The sequence below is a fragment of the Microcebus murinus genome, chromosome 26, assembly GCF_040939455.1.
Source record: "Microcebus murinus isolate Inina chromosome 26, M.murinus_Inina_mat1.0, whole genome shotgun sequence".
Taxonomy (NCBI): Eukaryota; Metazoa; Chordata; class Mammalia; order Primates; family Cheirogaleidae; genus Microcebus; species Microcebus murinus.
In genome coordinates this window covers 219,505-237,526 of record NC_134129.1, presented here as the reverse complement: position 1 = coordinate 237,526, position 18,022 = coordinate 219,505, and the positions used below count along the sequence as shown (strand labels likewise).

The window sequence follows — 18,022 nt, the reverse complement described above, 5'->3', positions numbered from 1 at the left end:
TCCTGTTCTGTGTTGACCAATCAGGTTATGCCCCGTGTACTTACTGTCTTTATAAGCAGCTGCCGAGAACTCCTCGGTGTCTTCCGCATGTAACCAGTTAAGCAATCCCCATTAAAGCGTTGTCAGAAGAACTCCAGTTGCCGCGTCTTCCTTGCTGGCGAGGCGGGCGCGACAGCAAGTCAGGAGTTATTGTTTAACAGTGTATCTGTTATTGTATTTAGATAACATTTTCAAAAAGACAAAATTCTAGTAAACACATGAGTGGTTATCAGGGGTTAGGAATGGATGGTGGTTTTGCCTGAGAGAAATCACATGAAGGAATATTGTTAGATTCTTGTATCCTGTATTGGAGTGGTCATTGCTCGAATCTTTGCATTAAAATTAAAATTAAAGTTAAAATTTATGGAACTGTACCCCCTCCCCAAAAAAGGTCAATTTTACTACCTTTCAATTTTAAAAATGTAATTTAAAAATATGTAAACATGTAACAACATAACTAGCTTGTTAGGAGCTGTGTTGGTGGTTGGGGCAGGGATTCGGGCCTATCCCCCAATACCAACAGTGAGAATAGTTCTTATTTTGCTTTATTTCTTTATGAAGAAATACAGTGCCTTAATGGGCTGGTTTTATAATTTTAAATGCTCAACTAAAACTAATGTTTTTTTATTAAGAGGTGATAACTACACATGATAAAATATTTGGAAAATACTGAATAGCATATATAAGACCATAAAAATCATTCAAAATTCCTGTAATTATTGGTAACATTTTAGTACTTTTCATTACTGCTGTTTCTGTATGCATATATTTTTTATTTATATAATATCTGTTATACTGAGTTTTGTATTTTTTTTCCTTTAACACTGTATCTTACACTTTCCCATGCCATTAAAATTCTTATAAAATATCTTTTTTTTTTTGAGACAGTCTTGCTCTGTTGCCCAGGCTAGAGTGAATGTCGTGGCGTCAGCCTAGCTCACAGCAACTTCAGACTCCTGGGCTCAAGTGATCCTCCTGCCTCAGCCTCCCGAGTAGCTGGGACTACAGGCATGCACCACCATGCCCGGCTAATTTTCTCTCTATATATTAGTTGGCCAATTAGTTTCTTTGTATTTATAGTAGAGACGGGGTCTCGCTCTTGCTCAGGCTGGTTTCGAATTCCTCACCTCGAACAATCTGCTCGCCTCAGCCTCCCAGAGTGCTAGGATTACAGGTGTAAGCCACCGGCCCCCAGCCTAAAATGTCATTTTAATAGCTGTTTCATGGCTTGTTTTATGGATATAATTTACTCAATCTTGTTTATTTTGTTGGGCATTCAGATTGTTTCTAATATCTTAGTATTATAAATATCACTCTCTTAAATGTAAATCCACATCTGTCATACATGGAGTATACATTCTATGTGTATAAATGTGTTAACTGTTCATTGAAAAGTCTGAATTTAGTGAAGAACAAACATGAAATAGTTTTCTTCATTCTCTTTCAACTGTGCCATGTACAATTTCCCTTCTCTGTTAAGCATAATCATATTAAATATAATTGAAAGTGAAGCCTGATTCAGTTCAAAATTTTTTTTTTTTTGGATTCTGATCTGTTGGAACTCAGTTCAAAATTTTAATCTCATACCTAAAAATTGCCATGACCTACTTTGGAGCCACTCTTATGGCTTGTGTACCCTGAAGTGAGGAATGATTGTTGCGTTTTCAACCTCCCATCTAGACCTTAGAGCACTCAGCCCTAAAGTACCTTCCCCCATGCCTTTACCAAGCCTCGCTCCTCTGGGGTAGAGGCCTAAGGAGGAGAATAAGGGAAAAAGACAATGCCTCTACTTCCCTGCCCGTATCTGTTGCCCCTGTTCTAATTGCCACTTCTTTGGCCATCTTCTACTGTTTCAATGACCTTCATGTAGGATGTGTTCAACCAGCCAGTCTCCACACATGAGCCCCTGGGAGCCTTGCTTCCTCACTTGGCTTCTGCTTCTACTTGGGTTAGGAGTTGATTACAGTAGGACCTTTTGATGGTCTTAACTATTGGCATCTTTCTTTAGAATATAGGGTATTAAATGCCTTTTTTGCTTTAAGGTTTGGGCCTTGGTCATCAATCCTGGAGAAACTTGTTTCAAATGCATGTATAAAATTTACATCAGCCGTTGAAACCATTGCTAAGAATTTTTTCTGTTATTTTAAATGGTAACACAATGTTTAGCCTGACAAAACATATTTTTTTAGCCTCAACTACATAGTTGATGCATAGTAGGAAACAGGAAGTCTGTCAACACCCAACAAAGCTTTCATTAAAAAGAAAATCAACTTAGGTTGATTTCATATCTTTGCAAGTGTGAATTGTGCTGTGATAAATATAAAATATAATAAATGTAATATATAATAATCAATATAATAAAAATGAGAATGTTAGCATAGCATCCTGAGAATATCTGTGTCAGATGTGTACTATCTGAATGCATGTAGCAAGTAGTTTTATTTTGGACTCATGAAAGCATTAATTTCTAAACGTTTTTTCTTTTTTCTTTTTTTTTTTTTTTTGAGACAGAGTCTCACTTTATTGCCCAGGCTAGAGTGAGTGCCGTGGTGTCAGTCTAGCTCACAGCAACCTCAAACTCCTGGCTCAAGCAATCCTCCTGCCTCAGCCTCCCAAGTAGCTGGGACTACAGGCATTCACCACCATGCCCGGCTAATTTTTTGTATATATATATTAGTTGGCCAATTAATTTCTCTCTATTTATAGTAGAGACAGGGTCTCGCTCTTGCTCAGGCTGGTTTCGAACTCCTGACCTCGAGCATTCCGCCCGCCTCGGCCTCCCAGAGACCTAGGATTACAGGCGTGAGCCACCGCGCCCGGCCTCTAAACGTTTTTTCAATGTCCCTTAAAAGTAAATCAACAGATAACTTCAAGAGAAAATATCACTAATTCGTTGGGGTGGATGTGGGAAGTGATGTATTCTGTTCCAGGATATGCTTTGGGGAAATTACTTGGAAATCAAGGGCTTTCAAGTACAGAAACTTAAAACCCTCTGCTGTAAGATGCTCGGTAAGGTAGTCATGTCTTGGCATGTAAAGACATGATAATGCAGCATTCTGAAAGAAGAGTTATGGAGATTTTTTCCTTTCACAGTTGGGTCTCTTATTAGATAATTTGCATTAGTTGAATGTTTGAAAAATAGTCTAGAAAAAAATACTGATACAGATACCCAAATTGCACAGTATTCTCATTTTCTCATCTTTTATGTTATGTATATCCTTTTCTTTCAGTTGGATATGTCAAGTGATCAGGTAACTGCCAATCTGCAAGCAGTTATTAATGATGTTTGTAGGCACAGACCACTGAATTCGGGTAAGTGGTTTGCATGGGATAGACTTACCTATAGCCCTGTGATACTTTAAAAAATGTGAAATATTAAGAAAACAATCAAGTTGACGTGAAAGTAAAGCACATGATCTACAATTTTAAAATGCTTCCTAGATATCTTACAGCAGCTGTCAGGAAATGGTATTTAGGAAAATAATTTTGTAGAATATGCTCTCTTCTCTAGGGATTGCAATACTAAGTTGAAAATTGAAGAACCACAAGCAAAATTCACATGTCTTTTTTTTTTTTTGAGACAGAGTCTCACTTTGTTGCCCAGGCTAGAGTGAGTGCCGTGGCATCAGCCTAGCTCACAGCAACCTCAAACTCCTGGGCTCAAGCGATCCTCCTGCCTCAGCCTCCCGAGTAGCTGGGACTACAGGCATGCGCCACCATGTCAATTAGTTTCTTTCTATTTTTAGTAGAGTCGGGGTCTTGCTCTTGCTCAAGCTGGTTTCAAACTCCTGACCTTGAGCAATCCGCCTGCCTCGGCCTCCCAGAGTGCTAGGATGACAGGCGTGAGCCAGCACGCCCGGCCGTGTCTTTTTTTAATAAAATAAAACTTGTTCTGTCTGGACCTGGTCACCTTTTTCAAACAAATGAAAGAGCCCTGCAATGTGAAGAGAGAGGAAACAGTTGCCAAGCACCCAGGTAGGTGGGAGTGAACGAAGCAGATGATAGTGATAGGTCTAAATGTCAAGGAGGAAGCCAGACCTTAAAGTGTGGATTAAGAAGCTCTGGTATAATTACATAAATTTTTGAAAAGCCTCGGTTTATCTCTCTTGTTCTTATAGAAGGACATCTTCTTTCTCATACTCTTAAATTATCTGAGGATTGGTTCTCCTTAAGATTGTGAAAAGTATTATCTGAGGATTCTTTTTGCCCTTCAAGGATCTTTCATCCATTTACAGTGAGAGCCAAAGTTCTCCCCTTAGCCTATGAGGGCCTACATGATCCACTCATCTGTTCCCTTTGGGGACCTGGGGGAATCTGTGCATTTTTCGGACTTACCTCTATGTTAAACCATTTTTTTAGTGTTTTTTTTGCCTCTTGTCAGAAGTGTGTGCACATAGTGGTGGACATAGTGATGTTTAGTTCAGAAGTCCCCAAAATACTGTAGATAGACATCAACTATTTTCTGTTTTATTAATTTCTAATCCTATCGATGTTTCAAAGGTGGTTCTACAGAAATTGAGACTCTATAATTTCATCAGAGTACAAAGCATCTCCCTTTAATTAAATATTAAATTACATATAATATAATAAGATATTTTAAAAAGCTAAAAGATATTTAAAAGATATTTTAAATATTTATTTTAAAAAGCTAATCATATATTTTACATTAACAGTTTGTTTCTCCTAGCCTCAATGAAAATTAAAAATTTAAACTGTGTAAAGTACTACTTTACACATATGTGTAAAGTAGTTTAATGTACTACTTTCCATATAGGGTTCTTAACTAAAAATGGTCTGTGGGAAGCTTAGAATACTTTCCAGTGTATAGTAACATTTTGACTGTTACCTTATATCTTAATAATCATAATTTTATGAATGTGTCCTCTATGTTCATTTGTTTATTTACTCATTTGTTTCTTTCTTTCTGACATGTGGAATTTTTAATAAATACTAGTATAAATTTTATGTTTTTGAGGTATACATCTTGATGATTTGATATATGTATATATTGTGTAATGATTAACACAATGAACCTAATATATCAATAATATCACATAGTTGCCAAATTTTTGGGAGTGAGAACACTTAAGGTCTATCTAAGCTCTTAACCTATTTAAGACAGTATTACTTAATGTCCAGTGTATAATACATTACTATTAACTATATTCACAATGCTGTCCATTATATTCCCAGAATTTATTCATCTTATAAATGAAAGTTTGTACTCTTTGACAAACATCTCCCAATTTTTACCATACCCCGACACTATTGGCACCCACCATTCTACTCTCTACTTCTCCGATCTCTATTTTTTTTAGATTCTAGCAATAAATAGCTCATAACATATAGTAAGTGTATTTCTCTATTTTATTTCACTTACCATAATTTCCATCTGGTTCATCCATCCATGTTGTCATCAGTGTCAGGATTACCTTTTTTCTTATGGCTAAATAATATTCTACTGTATATCATGAATAATCTGCTGTAAATGTAGGAGAACAGATATCTCTTTGTATTACTGATTTCATTTCCTTTGGACATGTACCCAGAAGTGAGATGGAAGGATTGTATGGTACTTCTGTTTTTACTATTTGAGGAGCCTCCATACTGCTTTCCATAATGGCTGGATCAATTTACATTTCCTCTGGCATTGTACAAGAGTTTCCTTTTGTCCTCACATTTGCCAACATTTATTATCTCTTGATTTTTTGATAATAGTCATAACACGTGTGAGGTGATCTCTCATTGTGGTTTCACTTCCATTTCCCTGATGGATGATGACGTTGAGCACCCTTTCATAGACTTATTTGCCACTTCTATGTCTCCAAGTGGAGAAATATCTACTTAGGTCCTTTGCATATTTTAAGTCAGATTTACCTTTATGTTGTGTTACTGAGTAGAGATCCTTATATATTTTAAACATTACATTCATCAGATATATTTTCTCCCAATCCTTGGGTGGCTCTTTTGTTTTTGTTTTTTTTTTTCTCTTTTACTGTGCAGGAAACATCTTAGCCTGATGTGGTCTTGTTTTGGGTTTTGCTTTTATTGCTTGTACTATTTTGGTGTGATATTACAAAAAAAATCATTACCAAGGCTAATGTCAAAGAGATTGTTCCCTATGCTTTATTCTAGAAGTTACAGTGTTTCTGGTATTACATTTAATGCGAATCCATTTTGAGTTAACTTTTTTATAGGGTATGAATGAGCAATTTCATTCTCAATTTCATTGCTCAAGCAATCCTTCTGCCTCAGTCTCCCGAGTAGCTGGGACTACAGGCATGCGCCACCATGCTCAGCTGATTTTTTCTATATATTTTTAGTTGGCCAATTAATTTCTTTCTATTTTTAGTAGAGACAGGGTCTCACTCTTGCTCAGGCTGGTTTAGAACTCCTGACCTGGAGTGATCCTCCCACCTTGGCCACCCAGACTGCTAGGATTACATGTGTGAGCCACTGCGCCCGGCCTGCCTGATTTTTTATGGTCTAGATATCCCTGGTTTCTGTCTTTGAATATGAAAGAGCAAACACCTCTTCCAGTCATTACAAACAAGTTTGGGGAGCTAAATATCTTCTCTTATTGGGTACGGTGGCTGATGATTTTTTTTCTGAGATTGTACTAGAATGAGTTTAGAGTTATGTCATGTGACTGTTATTGGGTCTGTGGTGGTTTCCATGGTTGGCTGACTTGTAATCAAGGCATCAAACAGTTGTAGATCCTGGCTATTCCCTGAGACATCTGAGTTTTTTCAGGATCTTGATCAGTAGGCCAATACCTGGACAAGGGACTGCGGTTGTTTGAGCAAATGTATCCCTGATACAATGTATGTGGATAGGTGTGGCTCCTGCTGGGTCTCTGGAGTGCTGTCACTCAGTCACAAGACAGGTCCTTGAATGAGCAGGACTGACCCATGATCAGCTGAGAGGGGCTGGAACTGATGTATAGGGCTGCTGCGGGATACACAGCCCGGAGCCTGGTCTTAACGTCTGTCTCTGCGTTCATGCCATGTTCCCTCCAAGTTTTTCGGTGAGTAGGACTGCTTCTAGACCCTGGATGACAGAGACTAGAGCTGGTTAACAAGCAATTTTAAGATTTACCATAAGATTTTCTGAGCAGGCTGGCCTCCACAGGCACAAATGTGTGAGCTTCTACACATATCTTAGACTGAGGAAAAGTGGTCCTGGACTAGATGAGGCCAGGATATAGTGCCACTGCAAAATCAACTTTCAGATCAATATTTGTGGTTCTATATTCAGAAGCATAGATGGGTGTTTTTCCATGAGAGTTCCTGTGTGGGCAGGAATTTTTTCTATACCATGGCTGAGAGGTGAAAAAGGTGGGTTTTAGGCTGATTCAGTGGGCAAAGATAGGACCAAGGTCTGCAGGTCTGTTCACCTGAAACATAGGTGGATGTGAATCCTGTGTATCTTGGCAGATGGTGCTAGTGGCAGCATCAAGGTCAAATGGGCTATAGCTTAGTTTAAAGTGGAAGTGGTCATTCTTTATTCTCTTGCCGGGACTATTATTGACAAGTCTGCCACCTGGTCATGGTCTGGCTTTCTCAAAATGAGCCTCTTCAAACTGGGCTCCACCAGGGTGTCACAAACTCTGACCTGGACCTCGAAACTCTCATAAAGGCTGCTCTGTCTGAGTGTGGCTATCACAGTGTGCTGTGGGGACAGGGGTGGGAGACCTCCTATTCCGTCATCTTGCTTATGTTACTCTGCTGCATGTTTCACTTTCTGAAATATATGTCAAATTTGTCCATGGTTCCTAGATTCAAAAGTTCTGAAATAAAATGGTAAACTTACATGTTATGTAACAAGCAAATTAGATTACTAGTGGGCACCAAATATTTATTAAAATGTTTGGATTTAAGTTCAAGTTTATTGTAAGCAAGACGAAATCATTAAAATTAATATCCATTTTTCTCATCCTATATTTAAATGATGGTATAATTTAATCCCCAAACTTTCCTTTTTATTTCAGTAATTTATAACATATTTTACATTTATGTTGTTCATTTGGGAATGCCAAGTTTTTCTTAACTTCAAAAGGCTGTATTATTGCTCCTATATTTTCTGTAAAAATAGCACCAATCTTCATGGCAGCATGCAATTAAAACTTGTAGATATTGAAAGTATTACTTTTTTTGAGACAGGGCCTTAATCTATTGCTAAAGAATTATTTTTATTTGCATCCATTAGAGTACAGAGGAAAAAAGACAACAGAATTATTTTTAAATAGTGTATCTATGTTATCTTCAATATTTTATACATCAAAATTTCTCTTATTCTTGTTTTCAAGTCCATTTTACTGTGTTTCTTTTTTGGGTGTATGTTTTCTCAGATGAGTTCAATGTATTTTTAATTTTGTACGTGAATATTATGAATGGATGATAATGTTCATCTCTGTATGCTTAAAATGATGTGGCACCTGATTTTTGTATGTATTGGTCATATGTCTATAAAATATCTGTGTGTTTTTTGATTTTATGAAAATTGCCCATACATGGTTCAGGACTTACATTGCCCATACCTGTTTAGGGCTTATCTTGTGTGTGTGGGTGTGCGTGCGCGCAAACGCATTGGTTGTCAGTGATTGTTTTATCTTGTCTATGTGAGTAGTGAAGGAAATAGTCTTAAATTCACCATGTATTTATTGTTTGAATTTCTGTTATTTTATGAGAGAAACACTTTTGTTATTTGAAGGTGATTTTTGAAAAGTTTTCTAATTACCTCTTTTACATAGCCAAATTTTTTATTGTGGTAAAATACATAAAATTGTTATAGCAAACATTTTTAAGTATACAGTTTAGTAGTGTATATTCACATAGTTTTTCAACATACTTCTAGATCATTTTTATCTTACCAAACTAAAAATGAATATCCATTATACAAGAAATTATTCTTTCCACCTCTCTCTAGCACCTGAAAAACATCATTCTACTTTCTCTTTCTATGAGTTTGACTACTTCACATATTTTATGAGTATAATAATACAGTGTCTGTTTCTTTTTGACTGCTATGTTTTACCTAACATGTTATCTTCAAGGTTTGTCCTTGCTATAATGTGTGTCAAGATGATGTTTTTAAGGCTAAATAATATTCCATTTTATGTATACGACACATTTCTTTATCTACTCATCGATAAAGGGACATTTTGTTTATTTCCAGGTGTTGTCTTTAGTAAATAATGCTGCAATGTATCCAAATGTGCAAATATCTATTCCGTGTTTTGCTTTGAATAAATTTGAGATATTTTGGATACACTGATATATGTACCATGTGCATATTCTTGCTTTTGTGTGATACTTTGTTGTTATATCTAAGAAATCATTACAAAGGTTAATTGTAATGAAGCTTCCCTTTTACATATGTTTCTAGGAGTTTAATATTTATAGGTCTTAAATTAACATTTAAGTCTTTGTCTATGTTTTTAATTGACACTTGTAATTGTGCATATTTACAGGATACAATTTGATGTTTCACATATATCTGTTGCATAATAATGAAATCATGATATTTAGTGTATTCATTACCTCATGCATTTATTAGCCATATAGCCAGCCCATCTGTCTTTTGGATACTGATTGCATGAAACATCTTTTTTTCCAAACTTTCATTTTCAACCTATATGGGTCCTTGGATTTAAGATGAGTCTGTTATAGACCTTATATAGTTTAATTTTGTAATTTGTTGTTCCAATTTTAATTTTTTTATTTTGTGAGTTTAATTCTTTTATATGTAAAGTAATTATGGATCGGAAAGGACTCACATTGTCATTTTTTTTTTTTTTTTGAGACAGAGTTTCACTGTGTTGCTCAGGCTAGAGTGCTGTGACAGGGTCTTGCTTTTGCTCAGGCTGGTTTCAAAGTCTTGACCTTGAGCGATCCACCCGCCTTGGCCTCCCAGAAGGCTAGGACAAGCATGAGCCACCATGGCTGGCCTCACATTGTCATTTTTAATTTGTTTTCTGTATGTCTTACAGCTTTTTTGTCTCTTATTTACTCCATAGCTGCTTTCATGTCTTTGTATTTATTTTATTTGTTGTAACACATTTTGATTCTCTTTTCATTCCATTTGTGTACATTATATAGATATGTTCTTTGTTATTACCATGGAAATTGCACACAACATTCTACAGTTATGAAAATCTATTTTAAATGTATACCAACTTAAATTATGTACAAAGTCTCTACTCCTTTAAAGCTCCACTTCCTCTCTTTATTTTATTGATGTTACAAATTACACTTTAATATATTGCATAGTTAACAGATTGATGTTTATTATTTGTTATTTTTCTTTTAAAATATTTCAGGAAATAAAAATCAAGTTACCAACTAAAATTTTTATAATAGTTTTTAAAATATATGCTCATGTCTTTAACTTTACTGCATAACTTTGTATTTTTATATGGCTTTGAGATACTTTTTGCCAATGCTTATTTCAATCTAAACAACTCTCTTGAACATTATTGTAGGATAGGTCTAGGGACAGGAAACAATCTCTCAACTTTTGTTTGTCTACAAATGTCTTATTTTTGCCTTCATTTGTAAAGCATAATTTCACCAGATACAGAATTCTTGATTGATAGTTCTTTTTTCGTTGTTTTCTGTTTGCCTCTTGTTTGTTTGTTTCCTTTCATCCCTTTGGATATATTGTTGCACTACCTTCTGCCTGCTATATTTCTACTGAGAAATCTGTTGGTCGTCTTTTCTATGAATCCCTGCATGTTATGAATCACTTTTCTCTTACTAGTTTTAATATTTTTTTACATTCACCTTTTAACAGTTTGATTTTTATGTGTCTTGGTATGCATCTCAGGGTTTTCCTTATTGGTAATTATGAAACTTGTACTTGTTTATTCATGTTCTTCCTGAAATTTGAAAAGTTTTCATCCATTATTAAGTCAATGTTCTTCCCCAGTATGAGAAGAGAAATCTCTCTTCTCATACTGGGACACCACAATGCATATATTGGCCCATTGGATGATGTTCCTAAAGTCCCTTAGACTTTGTTCAATCTTTTCATTTATTTTTTTTTTAATCATTTTGTTCCTCAGATCCAATAATTTCAAATTATCTCCATTTCAGTTTGCTGATAGTTTCTTCTACTTATTTAAGTCAACAGTTGCATACCTATAGTAAATTTTTCAATTTATTTATTGCCTTTCCAAATGCAGTATCTCTTCTTGTTTTTTAATAATTTCTATCCCTTTAATTGGTAACACTACATTTTATATATTTATTTAAATACACATTTATGGATATAATACTATTTATGTAAGTATTGGTAAAGTATATTTTCCTACAAAATTTCCATGTTAACTGGGATTGAGTTGTACATGAGTCCAATAATTTCTAATGCATACTATTGACATTATATGTTTCCTTTTACTTGCAACTCTTTGAAAGTCCTTCTGAGATATGTAATTTAATATAATCCTCACTGATGGGATTGTTGATATTTTATCCATGTGATAATAACATCTGAATGTTAAGGTTCTTAAAAACTGTAACTCTGGAATCTTTAAACTAATCCTAGACAGGATTGTTAGAATTCCTATAGTTGCACCCATATCACTTCCATGCTGCTAATAAAGAATAGTATAAATCTATATAACTATTGGATTCTCTGTGCAGAATCAATGTATATGAATGGCAATTGTTGGAATAGAATATTTTCTCAAGCTCTGATGTACAAAGTGCTAGTAGACAGTAGTTGTATCTCTACTGAAAACATAGTGACATGCCGTTCATGGTGAGGCTTTTTTGAGACAGTCTCACTTTGTTGCCCAGGCTAGAGTGAGTGCTGTGGCATCAGCCTAGCTCACAGCAACCTCAGACTCCTGGGCTCAAGAGATCCTCCTGCCTCAGCCTCCCGAGTAGCTGGGACTACAGGCATGCGCCACCATGCCCGGCTGATTTTTTCTATATATATTAGTTGGCCAATTAATTTCTTTCTATTTATAGTAGAGACGTGGTCTCACTTTGCTCAGGCTGGTTTCGAACTCCTGACCTTGAGCTGATTGCCTCGGCCTCCCAAAGAGCTAGGATTACAGGCGTGAGCCACCGCGCCCCGCGGAGGCTATTTTCAGTCCTGACGTTCAGGAGGCAGCATTGAAAGCAGAGGTGACTTTATAATAATGGCTTTCAGACAGCATTTTCTAGACTCAGTGTATCTAGTGGTTATTGGTCTAGATTAAAATGTCTAATATCTATTCCCAAATCTACCATTTCAATTTATAAAATACACAAGTTTCCATGCCTCACAGATTTCATTTTCCATATTTGTCTAATGTTAATATTGTTCACAAGCCTCACCTCTTTGCAAATTGTTTTATTTACATATTAATTAAATGATGAGTATATAAACTTAAATGGTAGTAATTTAGTTTCTACCCTACACTATTTGATCATGTACTAGTGTTTTGAGTCCCATTGTTTAGGACATGATATGAGATTGTTATTAGTTCTTATAGTAGTTGCTATTGTATTTTCCTTCCTGGCATAAGATAAAATGAGTCTTTCTGTGGCCATCCTGAAACAAAACCATTCTTGTATTCTTTAAATCCAATTTAATCATGATGCAGGTTCTTGGGATATTATATTGCCATCAGTGTATCTACATTATATCTAAAATTGTAAAGGTTTACTCATAATTGATATTTATCATTGGAATACTTTACACATTCATAGAAACTTGTTCAATCCAGCAATATAAAATTCAATATCGCCAATGTGAGATAGAATGACACAGTGTAAAATCAAAACTAAATATATATCTAGACAACTGAAAGAATTCAGGTAGCCAGCGTTGATAGCAGAGCATGGGGGATAAAAGCACTCCTTGGTATCAGCCCGACAGGATCAAGTTCCTACTTTACCCCTGTCCAGTGCCTGAATTTAGACATGTCACTTGCCCTCTCTGTGCTTAAATCCTCTCTATCATTACAGTGGCAGCACATGCCTCATACGTGAGTGAAGCGTAGCAAAGTCACCACACGCCTGCCCTTCGCAGCGATGCAAGTGTACTTTAGATGGTACAGATTTACATATTGGAAACCTGTTGATAATAGAGAAAATTTGAGTCATATTCTGAATAGGCACTAATGGTCAGGGAGAGTGTTGCATGCTAGCTGATATTTTACAGGTAGCCCATGCTCACGTCCCCTGCACGTCCTCTGGCTCTGAAGGCAAGTAGGCTGTGGCGCTGAAGAATGGCTGTCGGGGATTTGGCAACCGGAATGGCCTTCCTAACACAGGCCACACTTGGAATCCTGGAAAATTTTTGTCTTTTTTACCATGTTTTTTTTTTTTTACTTCACTCAGTAAAGATTTACTTCACTCTTTAGGGTCCACAGAGTTGATTATTAAGCACCTTTATTATTATAGCCAAATCCTGGTTCCCTCTCTCCTGAGGAGTTCTACTGACAATGGCAGCTTTGGGGTGGAAACATTCCCTCAGTGATTTTACATAAAAAGTACTTTTCTGTGTTCACAGAGTGGGGAAGGGTGTGTTCACTGGCACCAGCTTCCTATTGAGTGTTTTCCAAGGAATCACAGTCAGTCAGGAATTCCAGGTGGGCAGACCTTAAGGTGAAAACTACTACTTATATTGGCTCCTCCATGTCGCGCCCCCTCGCCAGCAAGGAAGACACGGCAATTGGAGTTCTTCTGACAGCGCTTTAATGGGGATTGCTTAACTGGTTACATGCGGAGACGCCGAGGCGTTCTCGGCAGCTGCTTATAAAGGCAGTAAGTACACTGGGCATTGTCTGATTGGATAAGGCACTTGGAAGGGAGGAGACAAACTCTGCACATGCGCTGAGCACTTGTTTGTCAGACTAACAGCAGGGTTTGACCAGGAAGCGGGCGCCATCTTGGAATGGCGTTGCCACCGCGCCCCACATCTCCCCCTATTTTATTAATTAAATGAGAACTGAGCAACCGTTTAGCAAGGATGCAGAGCCTCACTTACCCAACAACAACCACCTTACCTCGTGCAATGAGCAAAACTCTGAGATGTGCAAAGGCTGGTTGTGGGACTGAGGACATGCCTTCTCTGGTGCAATGGGAGAAATCCCTCAGAGTGCAAAGGCCATGTCTGCCAAATGCCTGGGGGCAGGAGCGGGTGCAACCCAAACCTAGGCTAACCCTTAAGCATGGTCAACCACACCTGTGTAGACTGTCCCAGTTCAAGCGCAGCAAATGCCTGTGCCAATACCACATGGTCCCTCCGTCTCTGGGCCTGTAGCCTACAGATGCACCACAGTCTGCCAACCGCAATGATCAGAAGACGGCCACGGCTGCAAGACCGGACCATTCCTTCAGATGACGGGTGGCTTATTGAATCCATGCTGTCAGTCCTGTGGCAAGGCTCAGATCCACACGAGTGGAGTTCACATGCATGATGGCCAGTCTCAGGTCTCTGAGTGAGGAATCAAACTGTGCAGACCAGTTGCCTGTTAGATGCCTAGACAGCTGTTTAGAAAGATTAGCGGCAAAGGTAAAGTTCTCATAGAGCACAGAAGTGACACAGAGGCCGGTCATTCTCCACTCACAACCCAGCTGCGCAAGCTGCCAAAGAGTGTCCACCTGGTCCTGTACTAAATCCACTCGCTGATTCAGAAGCATAATCCCACCCTTCACATGGGCATTCAGAGTGACTTGAGTGTCGAGGGCTGCGGCTACTCCAGCAGATAGATTGTTGAGAGCCTGAGCAGTATGAATATCAGTAGTCAAGCAGGCATCTCCTCTGTCTTCTGTCCTGTCCTTTCCTTTGTCATTTTTATTTTTGGTACCTTTACATTTCTTTCTCTCCCTTTTCTTCTTTCTCTCCCTTTTCTTCTTTCTCTCCCTTTTCTTCTTTCTAGGCCTTCTCCCTTTGTCTGACTCTGAAGTACTGTCTTGATCGTCAGAGAGCACCTTTTTCCCTGCCTGTCGAAACGAAAGCAGGGGGCTCACGGGCTCTCACTAACAGCCTACTTTGGTCAGCAAAGGTCCGAATTCGGTTCCGTCCCACGCGTCAGTTCTGAACTCTCCTCTATCGAGGTCGTCTCCCGCTGGTGCCTTAAAGTTGTTTCGGTTCCCGGGTTTCGGCACCACTTGTGCCTCAAAGTTGTTTCGGTTCCCGGGTTTCGGCACCACTTGTCGCGCCCCCTCGCCAGCAAGGAAGACACGGCAACCGGAGTTCTTCTGACAGCGCTTTAATGGGGATTGCTTAACTGGTTACATGCGGAGACGCCGAGGCGTTCTCGGCGGCTGCTTATAAAGGCAGTAAGTACACTGGGCATTGTCTGATTGGATAAGGCACTTGGAAGGGAGGAGACAAACTCTGCACATGCGCTGAGCACTTGTTTGTCAGACTAACAGCAGGGTTTGACCAGGAAGCGGCCGCCATCTTGGAATGGCGTTGCCACCGCTCCCCACACCTCCATATTCCTGTGATGGATCCTCCGAATTCTCGTAAATATTATTTTTTCCATGTATGTGCCTGGCAAATGAAGTAATAAAAAATCACAAAGACAGAAGATTTGGGATACTGTTCTATTGTTTATCCTGGCAAAACTGGAGATACTCCATGCAGCATTGTTATCATTCCCTGGTGTTTTATGTTTGGGGACCATGCCCTGGGTGTGTGTCTCCATGATTTTTATTCTGTACAGGCACAAGTAACAGGTCAAATACATACATGTGACTAATTTCACCCCTAATCCTTCTCTGAGACCAGAGCTTCTAAAACTTCTTCTGGTGAGTGCTTTTATATCATTTTACACTCTCTCCTTTATCTTTCAAATTTGTTTGGCTCTTTGTAATAATCCCAATCAGTTGATGGTTCACATCTCCCTGATAACCAGTGAAGGTTTCCCGACTGTCAGCCCCTGTTCTCAGGAGCAGAGACTGCAACGTGTCACAGCTTTGCATTGCCTGGGTAAGTAATACAAACCCCAGGTCTTCTCAGAAATATGGGATTGTGTGTGTTTTTTCAACATTCAGTTGTTTGTTCATTCATCTTCATAGAGTTGTAAACACAACTGTGAAATGTTCTCATTTCAAGAAACTGACTGTACACACAGGTAAATGCATTTGTGTGAGTGTAAATGTGTGTGTTTGTGAGTGCGTGTGTTTGTGAGTGCATGTGTTTGCATGTGCTTGTGACAATCAGGTTATTCTTCTCTATCAAGCAATAAAATTGGAAATTACACATGAAGAATGTAAAAATAATACCAATTACAATAATGGCAAATGCTTTGCCATAAAGTCTATTACATTTGATAGTTACATCACTATGGTAAGTGATTCATTGTTAATTTGTCTTTAAATTGTCCAACTGAATATAGCCAAAGTATGTTGTCTTTAATAGGAATGATTAGTTAGTTTTTGTTAAATATAATAATGGGTATATTGTGCAGTGTATTCTTCATGATAACCTGCTCTATTTTCCTATTTTTTCATCATTTCTTAGTTTTAAACCTAGAAATTAAAGCTTTCTTTTAAACACCAATCATGGTGTCAGGTGACAATACCTATGCCCTATGAACAATATGGCATTAATCTATGTACCTTTCTTCAACTTTAAAAAAATTCTCATGTGTTTAAAATATTTAAAGGTACATACACAGGTCATGAGTGGAAAGCACAATGAAATATTAAAACATCTCTGGCATAATTGTGTATGAGGCTTTTTAGATTTTTTTTTTAAGGACATCTTAGCCCACAGAGATATTCTTATGATCACCGCCAGCCACTACACTCAGCGTGAGCACTACACTGACATCTAATGGCAGAGGTCACTTTGACCTCTTTTTTTTTTTTTTTTTTGAGACAGAGTCTCGCTTTGTTGTCCAGGCTAGAGTGAGTGCCGTGGCGTCAGCCTAGCTCACAGCAACCTCAAACTCCTGGGCTTGAGTGATCCTTCTGCCTCAGCCTCCCGAGTAGCTGGGACTACAGGCATGTGCCACCATGCCCGGCTAATTTTTTTATATATGTCAGTTGGCCAATTAATTTCTTTCTATTTATAGTAGAGATGGGGTCTCGCTCTTGCTCAGGCTGGTTTTGAACTCCTGACCTTGAGCAATCCGCCCGCCTCGGCCTCCCAAGAGCTAGGATTACAGGCGTGAGCCACAGCGCCCGGCCACTTTGACCTCTTTTATACTTTATATAAATATTATGAAGAATAAACTTTTTAGTACATGACTTTTTAAATTGGATGGGTTGTTTTAAGTTTATCTATATTTTTGCATGTTATTGTGGGTCATTTTTTAGCATTGAATCCTGTTGTGTAAATATCAGACAACTAACATAATTACTCCACTGCTGATGCACATGTGAGTGTGCTTTAGTTGGGGCTGTTAGGAACAGTGCCCGTATGTAAATTCTAGAAAATGTATTGGTGACACATGTACAAATTTCTGTTGGGAACATATGTAAAGTAAAATTTTTATGTCATATGTTTACATCTCTTCATCTATAAATAATATGCCAGGCTGGGCGCAGTGGCTCATGCCCATAATCCTAGCACTCTGGGAGGCCGAGGCAGGAGGATTGCTTGAGTTTAGGAGTTCAAGACCAGCCTGAGCAAGAGCAAGACCCTGTCTCTACTATAAATAGAAAGAAACTAGCCAAACAACTAAAAATAGAAAAAAAATTAGGCGGGCACGGTGGTGTGTGCCTGTAGTCCCAGCTACTCGGGAGGCTGAGGCAGGAAGATTGCTTGAGCCCAGGAGTTTGAGGTTGCTCTGAGCTAGGCTGATGCCATGGCACTCTAGCCCTGGCAAGAGAGTGAAACTCTGTCTCAAAAAAATATGCAAAACAGTTTTCCAAAAATATTTGTACCACTTTTCAAACCCACCAACAGTATATAAGTTTCCTGGAGTATCTATATCCTTGCTAATATGTTTTTTTTGTTTTGTTTTGTTTTGTTTTTTTTGAGACAGAGTCTCACTTTGTTGTCCAGGCTAGAGTGAGTGCCGTGGCGT

General features: G+C 38.1%; 1 long non-coding RNA gene across 3 annotated transcripts in view; it reads left to right on the top strand.

Moving 5' to 3' along the window:
• LOC105859715 (uncharacterized) overlaps positions 1-18,022 on the top strand; it is a 76,835-nt gene that overhangs the window by 55,117 nt on the left and 3,696 nt on the right. For 2 of the 3 annotated variants that reach the window (XR_001148657.2, XR_001148658.2), the window contains one exon: positions 3,270-3,351. This is a non-coding gene — a long non-coding RNA (uncharacterized LOC105859715). Of the gene's footprint in view, positions 1-3,269; positions 15,321-18,022 lie in introns of all 3 variants that reach the window. The other variant, XR_012915080.1, reaches the window with a different exon arrangement.